Below are 12977 nucleotides of genomic sequence, written 5' to 3'. Positions count from 1 at the left end.
ATAATTGGTTGGTACGAATAGACAGGGGGAGATTAAGAATAATATAGGAAAGGGTGAAGCCAAAGAACTTATATGCACGACCCATGGACATAAACTAAGGGGCGTGAGATTGCTGGAGGGAACGGGGTACTGGGCAGTGGGGAGCAAAGGGGAAATAAACTGGAACTACTATAACAACATGTTCAATAAAATATACTTAAAAACAAAAACCAAAAAAAGAAAAAACCCCAAACAAGCCCTGGCTGGTGTGTCTCAGTGGATTGAGTGCCAGCCTGCAAACCAAAGGGTTGCTGGTTTGATTCCCAATAAGGGCACATGCCTGGTTTGCAGGTGGTCCCCTGCTGGGGGGTGCAAGAGACAAGCATGCATTGATGTTTCTCTCCCTCTCTCTCTCCCTTCCCTTCTCTCTAAAAGTAAATAAATAAAATCTTTAACACCCCCCAAACAATCCAATTAAAAAATAGGCAGAGGACTTGAATAGTTATTTCTCCCAAGACATGCACATGGCCAATAGATATATGAAAAGATGCTCAACTTTAACAGCTACTGGGGAAATGACCTCACACTTGCTAGAATGACTATTATCAACAAGATAAGAAATAACAAGAGTCAGAGAAGTTGTGGAGAAAGAGGAACTGCTGGTGTGAATGTAAACTGGTACAGCCAATATGGAAAACATTATGGAGGTTCCTAAAAAAAAAAAAAAAAAAATTAAGAATAGAGTGAATATGATCCAGCAAACCTTCTTCTGGTTATCTATCCCCAAAATGTAAACATATTTATTTGTAAAGATATATGTAGCCGTATGTTCATTGCAGCATTATACATGGTAGCCAAGACATGGAAAGAACCAAAGTCTCTTGCAAGAGATGATTACATAAAAAAGATGTGGTACATATATACAATAGAATACTACTGAGCCATAAGAAAAGATGAAATACTGCCATTTGTGAAAACATAGATTGATCTTGAGAGGATCATGCTAAGTGAGGTAAGTCAGATGAAGAAGAATAAAAACCATGTGATTTCACTCATACGTGAGACATAAAACAGAAAGCAACAAATGAACAAACAAAAGAAACGAACTCAGGCTCTGGCTGGGTAGCTCAGTTGGTTAGAAATTTGTCCCGAGATTTGTCCCAATGAGCTAAGGTTGTGGGTTTGTTTCCTGGTCAACCAATGAATGAATAAATAAGTGGAACAACAAATCGATGTTTCTCTCAATCTCTCCTTTCTCTATCTCAAATTAATAAGGAAAAAAATATCATACACAGCAACAGTAGGGTGGTAACCAGAGGGGAAGGAGAGTGGGGGATGTAGTAAAGTTTAAAGGGGGTAAAATATATCGTGATGGAAGAAGATTTAACTTTGGGTGTTAAACAAATAATGCAATATACAGACAATATATTATAGAATTTTACATTTGAAACCTATATAATTTTATTAACCAATGTCACCCCAAGAAATTTAACAAAAACATAACAAAATTATATTCAAGAATAAAAAAGAATATGTGCTTATCGGGTAAACCCATAAAGAAAAGCATGTATTTTATTACCTTGTAGGTCAAGAGCTGAGTGGTGGCAATTAATTAAGGTGTAGTGGTTGTTTTGTGTATATTTGTATATGTTTGTGATTTTCACAACAGGTAAGATTAAAAAAGAAAATAACCTCCAAGGGGCTTTACTCAATTAAGAATTTACTTAATACTCACCACCTAGGAGGAGGGAAAAGAAATGGATGTCTGTTTGCTTCTCTCTAAATCCTTACAATCTAATTTTATCAAGAAAACAAAAAGTAAGTTCACTACAGAAAAATTATGGATGAAGAATGGGCTGGAAATAGGCAGAGATTCAGGAAGTGGGAATAACTAATATAATCACAGAGTTGGAACTGAGTAGAAATTATATAGGAGCCTGCCATCACCTCTGGATTACAGGGGCTAAAGAGTAACACAAAAATATGCCTGTTTTTGAAGAGCCATATTACAGAGCGTTGGTAGGTCCGGGCTGTGGTCAGTGAACAATAGAAAGCTGTATTCAGAGTTTGGTCCCTCTTTACCTCGCTCTGTCAGTCTTCTCTTCAGTGTTTAATTGGGCCCTGCTCTGTGCTGGAGCCCACTGGGTAAGTAGTAATGGTGGACAGACACACTGATAATGTGGCCTGTCCCTAGGGAGAACTTAGTCACTTACTATCACTGGAATGGGATCTAGAGTGCTGGGATAAAGGGGCTGGCAACTAGGTGCGACTAGCTAAACCTGAGCCTTAATGTAAAATTTAAAACACACCTTTTTTAAAGAAAATGAGACCATATCAAGGTACCACCTATACATTCGTGCCAGGGTAAGTGCTCAGAGCCCTGGCAGTCAAGTAGGTTGCTCCTGCAGGATTGCCTGCACCCCCTCCCCACAGCGCTACAGCAAGATAAGCGCTGGAGTCGCTCTGGAGTAGGGCGAGAGCCGGCCTTCCAGAGCGCAGGTGGGTACTAGGGGCGTCTGGAGTGCGGTGAGGAGAGGAGAGGACGCTGCGAACATTCGTTGCCTGGTGTTTGTGAGACTGCGCGTGCCCTGAGTTTAGGACGCCCGGTAGAGAAATGCAAGCACACGCATCTCCAGTTAGAGCTGTACCAAGGTAGTAACAAGACCATAAAGGCTCGGGAAGGGAGGGTTTCAGTGGAGCGCTCTGAAATCAGGAAGCGGTGAGTCCCAGAGAGCGCCAGGCAAAGAGGAAGGCGGGGGCGAGCCAGGGACAATGAACAGGTGTGCCCATCTGAGGCTGGACAACATGAACCCTGGGGTCTCACGGCTCAGCCTTAACCACCATCATGATTTAGCAGATCAGACTGGAGAGAAATGCGCCTTGGTCCTTTGTGGGATCTCCCTGCTCAGGTAAGCAGTCCCAGGTTAGTGCGAACCCCAGCGGCGCCCTGCTCCTGGACACAAGCAGAGTACAACCGGCAGCGTACTCCTTCCCAGCCGTTCCCTGAAGCTTGGGAGGGCGGGGGTTCAGCTGCCTCTCTTCTCGGACGTCTGGCCACCTCCGGCTACTGATCGCACCCAAAGATCTCTCTCTGCCCCCTACATCCAGAAGAATCTTTTCTTAATTTGGGAAATTTCTCTCTTTTCATGTCCCCTCCGGAGACAATGCTAAAACTTTCTCACCCATTTTCCTACCCGTTCAGAATATCTAGGAGTATCTTCGCAAAAAGCCACCATCTCTCTAAGTTCACAGTACCTGAACTAAAAATCCTGCTATGGTGTCATCGTGCTGGCACAATGCGGGGATAGCAAGCCTACCTGCTGTTAGAACAAGCAACCAATCAGGGCTAAACCCCAGAGGCGGTGACCCCTGACTGCTGCACCTGCACCTTGCATAAGGACAACTCTGTTGTGCTTTTTTTCTTTAATCACACCCCCGTCTAGGCCCTCTGCGGGACCTAGACAAAATTTGTGTCACTTCTCCATCCTTGCTGTCTCCAGTTCTTCCCTCCTTAATCCATGCACTAACACTGCCACCAAACCTTGTATCCAGTGATCCAGCTCCAGTGACCTTCTTGTCTCGATACTCCAAAGACTCCTTTTAGTTGACTCCAGACACACAGTCATCCATTTCTTCTTTCTTGAAACATTCTTCCCTTAGTTTCACTGACACCACCTTATTGGTTTTCTTTCTGCTTCTCTGGCGTTTCCAAATGTAAACACTGCCCTTCCTCTGCCTTTTGTATTCTCTACTCTTTCCTTAGGCTATCTGTGGACTCCCAGGACTAGATTACCATCTTACATGTTTTCCTTAAGCCATACAATCCTGTTAGATCCACATCCTCATATAAATTTATTTGGCATTTCCTCTTGTGTATCTCACCTCATATTCAGCCTGTCCAAAACATAGCTTCTCACATTCCCCAACTTCCCTTAGAACTGACACCATGATTTACTCAATTGCTTTAACCAAATAACCAATAGTCACCTTTGGTGCTTCCTGCTTCTTTCTTACAACCATCATAGTCTGTCTTTAAGTTTCCCCACGTAACTCTAGCTCACCTCATTACTTCAGTTCACTGGTCTCTCACTGTCTCACCAGGTGCAATGGCCCTCTGACTCCTCTTGACATCCACTCTTGTCCATCTCCAATCTAGTCTCCATATGGTAGCCAGAATAGTCTTATTCAAAAACACAAATTTGATTTATCCCTTCCATGCTTAAAATTCTTCAATGTTTTTCCATTTCCTTTAGCTCACACTTCCAAACTGGTCTAAAAGCCCTGCACAATTTTTCTACTTTTTTTTCCAACCTCATCTTATGCCACCTTCCAGTTTGCGCTGTTCTTTTCTTTTATTAACATACCGTGCTTTTTCCTGCCACAGGGAATATCATACATTCTGTTTTTTCTACTTTGAAAGTGAAAATATTTCTCCTTCTTCTGCCTGCCTCCTACCTATCATCAAGGCTTTTTAGATTAAGGTTACTTCGTTGGTTAATCTCATCTTGACAGTGGCTGATGGAGACAAAGATGGCCAGGTTTCCTTGGGAGGAGCAAAGTCAGCATGGGCACTTCTTCAATTAAATGAATTTCTTCTCATGGTGATACTTCAAGATAAAGAACATACCCCCAAATTAATGGGCTTCTGTGGTGATCTCTATGTCATGGAAAGTGTTGAATATACCTCTTTTTATGGAACGAGCCTTCCATGGGTCATTGAACTTTTTATTCCATCTGAGTTCGGAAGAAGCATGGAGCAGTTGTTCATACCATCATGGCCCAGAAAGGCTAAAATAGCCATAGGACTTCTAGAATTTGTGGAGGATGTTTTCCATGGCTCTTATGGAAACATCCACGTGTGTGATACTAGTGCCAAAAACCTAGGATATAATGATAAGCATGATTTAAAAATGGTAGACATGAGAAAAATTGTGCCAGAGACAAACCTGAAAGAACTTATAAAGGCCTACAGCTACAAGATCTAGAGGAAGAACAACAAGCAAAGCCCAGATCAAGTAGAAGGAAGGAAATCATCAAGATCAGAGCAGAATTAAATGACATAGAGTCTAAACTAACAATTCAAAAGATCAACAAAAGTAGGAGCTGGTTCTTTGAAAAAATAAACAAAATTGACAAGCCTTTAAGCAGGCTCATCAAGAAAAAAAGAGAGAGGACCCAAATAAATAAAATCAGAAATGAAAGAGGAGAAATCACAACTGATACCACAGAAATACAAAGGATTATAAGAAATTATTATGAACAACTGTATGGCAAGAAATTTGACAACCTAGAGGAAATGGACAGATTCCTGGAAACCTATAGTCTTCCCAAACTGAATCAAGAAGAAGCAGAAAGTCTGAATAGACCAATAACAGCTAGTGAAATTGAAGCAGTAATCAAAAAACTCCCAGCACACAAAAGCCCTGGACCGGATGGCTTCACAAGTGAATGCTACAAAACATTTAGGAAAGAACTAACTCCTATCCTTCTCAGACTATTCCAAAAGATACAAGAAGAGGGAAGACTGCCAAACTCATTCTATGAAGCCAGTATAACCCTAATTCCAAAACCAGGTCAAGACACAACAAAGAAAGAAAACTACAGGCCAATATCGCTGATGAACATAGATGCTAAAATCCTCAACAAAATATTGGCAAACCGGATCCAGCAACACATTAGAAAGATCATACACCACGATCAAGTAGGATTCATCCCAGGGATGCAAGGATGGTTTAACATTCGTAAATCAATAAACGTAATACACCACATAAACAAAATGAAAGACAAAAACCACATGATAATATCAATAGATGCAGAAAAAGCATTTGATAAAGTACAACACCCATTTATGATAAAAACTCTCAGCAAAATGGGAATAGAGGGAGCATACCTCAACATAATAAAGGCCATATATGAGAAACCTGAAGCCAACATCATACTCAATGGGCAAAAACTGAGAGCATTCCCCCTGAGATCAGGAACAAGACAAGGATGTCCGCTCTCCCCACTCCTATTCAACATAGTCTTGGAAGTTCTAGCCACCGCAATCAGACAAGAAAGAGAAATAAAAGGCATCCAAATTGGAAAAGAGGAAGTAAAACTGTCATTATTTGCAGATGACATGATAGTGTACATAGAAAACCCTATAGACTCCACAAAAAAACTACTCGACCTAATAAGTGAATTTGGCAAAATAGCAGGATACAAAGTCAATATTAAGAAATCAAAGGCATTTTTATACACCAACAATAAAAACTCAGAGATAGAAACTGAAAGAAAAATTCAATTTACCATAGCAACAAGAAAAATAAAATACCTAGGAATAAACTTAACCAAGGAGGTAAAAGACCTGTACTCAGAAAACTACATAACATTGAAGAAAGAAATTAAAGAAGATACAAATAAATGGAAGCATATACCATGCTCATGGATGGGAAGAATCAACATCATTAAAATGTCCATACTACCCAAAGCAATTTATAGATTCAATGCAATCCCTATTAAAATACCAGCAACATATTTCACAGACCTAGAACAAATACTTCAAAAATTTATATGGAACCAAAAAAGAGCCCGAATAGCCACAGCAATTTTGAGGAAGAAGAACACAGTAGGAGGAATCACAATACCTGATATCAAACTATACTACAAGGCCACGGTAATCAAAACAGTCTGGTACTGGCATAAAAACAGACATATAGATCAATGGAACAGAATAGAGAGCCCAGAAATAAACCCAGGTTCATATGGTTAACTAATATTTGACAAAGGGGGAAAGAACATCAAATGGAGTGAAAAGAGCCTCTTCAACAAATGGTGTTGGGAGAACTGGACAGGGACATGCAAAAAAATGAAACTAGACCACCAACTTACACCATACACCAGAATAAACTCAAAATGGATCAAAGACTTAAATGTAAGCCGTGATACCATAAAAGTCCTAGAGGAAAAAATAGGCAGGAAAATTTCAGATATCCCACGTAGCAGCATTTTCACTGATATATCTCCTAAGGCAAGGGAAATAAAGGAAAGAATAAACAAATGGGACTACATCAAACTAAAAAGTTTCTGCTCAGCTAAAGAAAACATCAGCAAGATGAAAAGGAAACCAACCATATGGGAAAATATATTCACCAATGACATCTCAGACAAGGGATTGATCTCCAAAATATATAAAGAACTCATACGACTCAACACCAAGAAGACAGACAACCCAATTAAAAAATGGGCAAAGGACCTGAACAAACACTTCTCCAAAGAAGACATACGGAGGGCCCATAGACATATGAAAATATGCTCAACATCACTAGCCATCAGAGAGATGCAAATAAAAACCACAATGAGATACCACCTCACACCAGTCAGAATGGCCATAATCAACAAATCAACAAACAACTTGTGCTGGAGAGGATGCGGAGAAACGGGAACCCTGGTGCATTGCTGGTGGGAATGCAGACTGGTGCAGCCACTATGGAAAACAGTTTGGAATTTCCTCAAAAAACTAAAAATGGAACTGCCTTTTGAACCAGCAATTCCATTACTGGGATTATATCCGAAAAATCCTGAAACACCAATTCAAAAGAACCTATGCACTCCAATGTTCATAGCAGCACTATTTACAATAGCCAAGTGCTGGAAACAACCTAAATGCCCATCTGTAGATGAGTGGATCAAAAAACTGTGGTACATTTACACAATGGAGTTCTATGTAGCAGAAAGAAAGAAGGAACTTCTACCATTTGCAACAGCATGGATGGAACTAGAGAGAATTATGCTTAGCGAAATAAGCCAGGCAACGAAAGAAAAATACGTTATGCTGTCACCTATTACAGGAAACTAATGAACAACACAAACAAATGAGCAAAATTGAACCAGAGGTATGTAAACAAGGAGTAGACTAACAGTAACAAGGGGGGGGGGGAGGGAGAAAAGGGGGTAAGAAGGGGAAGTGTAAAATCAAAGAACATGTATAAATGACCCACAGACATGGGCAACTGAGTGGGGACTGAATGTGGGGGAACGGAGGGGCAGGATACAGGGAAGCAAGAGGGGAAAAAAAAAAAGTGAGACAACTGTAATGGAAAAACAAACAAAAAAATTTTTTTTAGTGGGGGAAAATGAAAATATGAAGAATGGAAATGCCAGTTCAGTGAATATTAGGACAAAGATTTTCCTTCACGTTGTATATTTTTCTCCCTATTTGATCTCTCCAGAGTTTGGCATTCTAAACAAGTAAGTAATGACTTAAGTTTCTTTGCATAGACCTAATAAGACCAGTTGTTAATAGAGGTTCCTTTTTCTGAACAAGCCTTTGACTGGAATGTCAAGCTTAAAGGAGACATGCTTGGGCTCATGTTGTTACCAAAAAGCCCTAAGGAACTGGGAATGACTTTCAAAGGTAATAAAAGCCCGCGGAATAAAAGGCCTGCTGCCATGGTTGGTTGTGCGGTCCACAGCAATCTCTCCAGGGAAGGAACGAAGGTTGTTTTCCTGAAAGATGGCTAGAAGGGACCTTAAGGCACAATGGAAAACCAGAAAGACTTGGAAAGGACAGGTGTGTACAGGCAAGGATGAATGCCAGGTATGTGGCCCAGCTTCTGTGCACTGAAGAGCAGACTGAGGGCCACCCTAAATGTTCCTTGGGTAAGTTCCAGCAAAACAGAACTAAAGATCATAAGTGATCATTTGCTGCTCTTGTTATGCTTATGCAAATGAACAGGATAAATTAAAAATGGACTTAATGTAGTCCCTTTAAAGACAAGGAGAGTAATCTTAGGGAGAAAAATCAGTATTCAAGGAAAATCACAATGATCAGTGGCAGACTGTAAAGTAGGGCAGCTAACCGTCTTAAAAGTTTCTTCTCATTTAAAAAAAGGTTTCACTTGAAAATTAAACCATATCTGTGATATCACCAAAGAGATTCAAGTTGCAGGCAAGTAGAATGTCAAGTGCCTTGCAACTGTATGTCTTCCCAATAAGACAATCTTACAGATTTAGAGACTTTTTTGTTGGTTATGTTACATAAATTAACATGTGTTTTCTGTTTTCAAAGGGCATAAGCCTATGACCGCATTACCTGAGTGATTGTCTGTACGCATAAGCCTCACTTAACCCTCTCTGCAGCGCTGCCTCCGGAGACTCAACAGTTTGGCTGAACTAAATGGCTGAGTTGGTGAAGAATGGGGTGGTCTGTGGGCTTCACTTTAAAACTGAATTCTCTTTTCTATCCTAATGGCTTGGACAGAAAGGGCCCAGAGGTCTGAGAGGGGGGAAACATAAACTATTTCCCTCAGCCCAAACTAAATAAAATGGGCAAAAGGGTTTTGGACAGGAGAGATGTGCCTAGCACACCTTCCTCCAAAGAAGCCCTTTTTTTTTTTTTTTTTTTCTTTTTTTTTTCTCCTAATGTGGAACATTGAAAAATTAATCCCTGCCTTTTGCCACCTAGTAGTTATGGATTGAATGATGCTTTTTAACCCTTTTTGCCAAATCTGTTGCCCCCAGAACACAACAAGGATGCCAGCCTGCTAAACCAAGCACGCCGTTGTCCGGAGACAGCCAACTGACCTGGAGTCTGCACAATCCTTCCCCATGTGGGAAGGCCACCCTCCCCTCCACACCCCCACTGTTATTAGAGATTTCTGGACCCAAGGGTAGGTAGGACGACGACCATGTCCAGCTTGAAGCAGCTAGAGGAGCTTGAGACCTTCGCCCATTGTCCTTTACAAGATTACAAAGGGTCTTAATATCTGAGAGGGAGGGATAGTTATTTTTTACGAACCATGGGTATGGACTTGGGGGGGGGATGCTGGGGGAGGGAGATACTGGGTGGAGGGGAGTAAAGGGGAAAAAATTGGAACTACTGTAACAACATAATCAATAAAATATACTTTAAAAAAAAAAAGAACTTATAAAGGATCGTCACTGTGAATCTGATCTGGACTGTGTCTATGGCACGGATTGTTGAACTAGCTGTGATCGGAGTACAATGAAGTGCACTTCAGAAACGATACAACCAAACTTGGCAAAGCATGTTAGTTACTCAAAGATTACCTACTTCATGGTGCTCCAAGTGCAATTCATGAAGAATTAGAAAAGCAACTTTATTCTTGTATTGTTCTCAAAGTCACAGCAAATCAAGTGGAAATGGAACATTCCTTGATACTAAATAACCTAAAAACAGTACTGTGGGAGAAAATTTCCTACACAAATGACTCTTAGTTCATTTGGACATTGTGACCATTGTGGGAAACTTAACACTTAGAAAATATTAAGCATTTAAAAAAATGGCTTCTGATTCAAATCCCTGCCACTTATACAAAATTCCTTTCCCCAGGTCCCAAGCCATCATATTAAAATATGTCTATTGCTGAAGTAATGGCAGAAGGTATAGGGTCAGTGGGTCCAAAAAGATTTCACTCCTGCTTTTTCAGAAGCCCTGGTATATTTCCCACTACATTCACTGTGTAACTATTTTGACTGACTGAAAATAATGCTGTGAAGCTTCACTCCATGAACATCACAGTGAGAGTATTTTGTAGATTTATGTTACCCAAAATACTACTGCAGGAAACATTCTTTGCATTGAAGCTGCTGTTTAAAATTTATACGTAAGTTTACTAATGTCTTAGCATGGTAAAACTTGCACATTAACAGAAATGAAGTCTGCAAAACAGGTAAATTAAAATTACTCATTTATAAACAAACAAAAAATTATCTATAGATCAGTTTGGGAAGGACTGACATTTTGAAAATATTCAGTTTTCATATTCTTGAACATGGAATATCTCTCCATTTATTTAGATTTCTTTATTTTTTTAAATCAGAGTTTAGTAGTTTTCCTTATATAAATTTGTATATATTTTGTTAGATTTATATCTAAATATCTCATTTTGGGGGTGCTAATGTAGAGGTATAGTATTTTTATTTTTAATTTTTATTTGTTTCATTGTGGTTATATAGGAATGCAATTGATGTTGTATATTAAATTTGGATCCTGTAACCTTGATATAAGTAATTACTTACTAGTTCTAGAATTTTTTCTTGATTCTTTGGGATTTTCTACATAGACAATTATGTCACTGATGAACAAATCTTTTTATTTTTTATTTTCCAATCTATATACCTTTTTCCCCCCTTTCTTGTCTTGTTACAGTACAATGTAACAATGACTTCCAGTACAATGTTGAATAGGAGTTGTGACAGGGAGAATTCTTGCCTTGTTCTTGATCTTAGGAGGAAAACATCGAGGTTCTCAACATTTAAGTATAATGTTAGCTGTAGGTTTTTATAAATGCTCTTCATCAAGTAGATTAAGTTCCCTGCTATTCCTAGTCTGCAGAAGGTTTTTATTTATTTTTATCACAGCTGGGTTTTGAACATTTCCTTTCATTCATTCATTCATTTTTAAGTGTATCTTATTGATTATGTTGTTACAGTTGTCCCAATTTCTTTTTCCTTTGCTCCCCTCCACTCAGTATCCCCCTTCTCTCCAGCAATCCCACCACTACTTACTTCCTGTCTATGGGTTGTGCAGGTAAGTTTCTTTGGCTTCACCCTTTCCTCTATTATTCTTAACATTCCCCTATCTGTTTTGCACCTACTAGTTATGCTTCTTAATCCCTGCACCAGTCCTCCCCCTTCTCGCTCTCAGCTGATAACCCTTCAAATGATCCCCATACCTATGATTTTATTCCTATTCTTGTTTGCTTCGGATTTTTTTTTTTTTTTAATTTTTTGGATTCTGTTGTTGCTAGTTTTGAGTTTGTTGTCATTTTAATGTTCATAGTTTTGATCCTCTTTTTCTTAAATAAGTCTCTTTAACATTTCACATAATAATGGCTTGGTGATGATGAACTCCTTTAGTTTTACCTTGTCTGGGAAGCACTTTTTCTACCCTTCCATTCTAAATGATAGCTTTGCTGGATAGAGTAATCTTGGTTGTAGGTCCTTGCTTTTCATCACATTGAATACTTCTTGCCAATCCCTTCTTGCCTGCAAAGTTTCTTTTGAGAAATCAGCTGATAGTCTTATAGGCACCCCTTTTTAGGTAACTCTCTGCTTTTCTCTTGCTATTTTTAAGATTCTCTCTATATCTTGAACCTTTGGCGTTTTAATTATGATGTGTCTTGGTGTGGTACTCCTTGGGTCTAGCTTGTTTGGGCCTCTCTGTGCTTCCTGGACTTGTATGTTTATTTCCTTCACCAAATTTGGGAAGTTTTTCTTCATTATTTTTTCACATAAGCTTTCAACTTTTTGCTTTTCCTCTACTACTTCTGGCACCCTTATGATTTGGGTGTTGGTACATTTAAAGTCGTCCCAGAGGTTCCTAAGCCTCTCCTCATTTTTTTTCAGTTCTTGTTTGCTCATTCTGTACTGGTTGACTGTTTATTTCTTCCTCATGTTCCAAATTATTGAATGAACCCTGGTTTACTTCCATTCACCACTGATTTTGTGTGGATTTTCCTTCATTTCATTTAGCATAGGTTTCACTTCTTCCATTATGCGTTTGCCATACTTAAGCATATCTGTCAAGCCTGTGAGCATCTTTATCAGCAGTGCTTTGAACTCTATGTCTGTTAGGTTGGCTATCTCCTCATCATTTAGTTCTCCCACTGGAACCTAGATCCATTCCCTCTTTTGGGCCATAGTTCTCTGTCTCCTTATCTTGATAGACTCCTGTTTTTGTTTGCCTCTGTATCTTAGGTAGAGTTGTTGCACCTGTTATGTTGTAAGGGGTGGAGCCTTAGGTACAGGGCCACCCGTTTTACCATGTTGTGGTGCTGTATGTGGGGGAGGAGTCTGAGAGGGAACAATGCCGCTTGCTCAGCACTTGCCCCTTTTCCAGGTACTTCTCCCACTTCTAGCTGTTGTCCTGGTTGTGGTTCCCAGACTTGGTTGGTATGCGGATGTTCTAGGACAGTGGGGGCCCTCTAAACAAGCGGACTCTGCTGAGAGACCAACAGTTTCTTCCTCTGCCCCACCCCCCACTGGTTTTC

The 12977-nt window shown here is 39.8% G+C and overlaps 1 protein-coding gene and 1 pseudogene across 1 annotated transcript in view; both read left to right on the top strand.

Moving 5' to 3' along the window:
• Positions 1-12977, top strand: part of UBE2V2 (ubiquitin conjugating enzyme E2 V2) — a 229210-nt gene that overhangs the window by 144579 nt on the left and 71654 nt on the right. The window lies entirely within an intron of this gene.
• On the top strand, positions 2853-10281 carry LOC150004482 (divergent protein kinase domain 1A pseudogene; annotated as a pseudogene).

The sequence above is a fragment of the Furipterus horrens genome, unplaced genomic scaffold (genome assembly GCF_987537825.1).
Source record: "Furipterus horrens unplaced genomic scaffold, mFurHor1.1.pri manual_scaffold_7, whole genome shotgun sequence".
Lineage (NCBI taxonomy): Eukaryota > Metazoa > Chordata > Mammalia > Chiroptera > Furipteridae > Furipterus > Furipterus horrens.
This window is presented reverse-complemented; position numbering and strand designations above follow the sequence as displayed.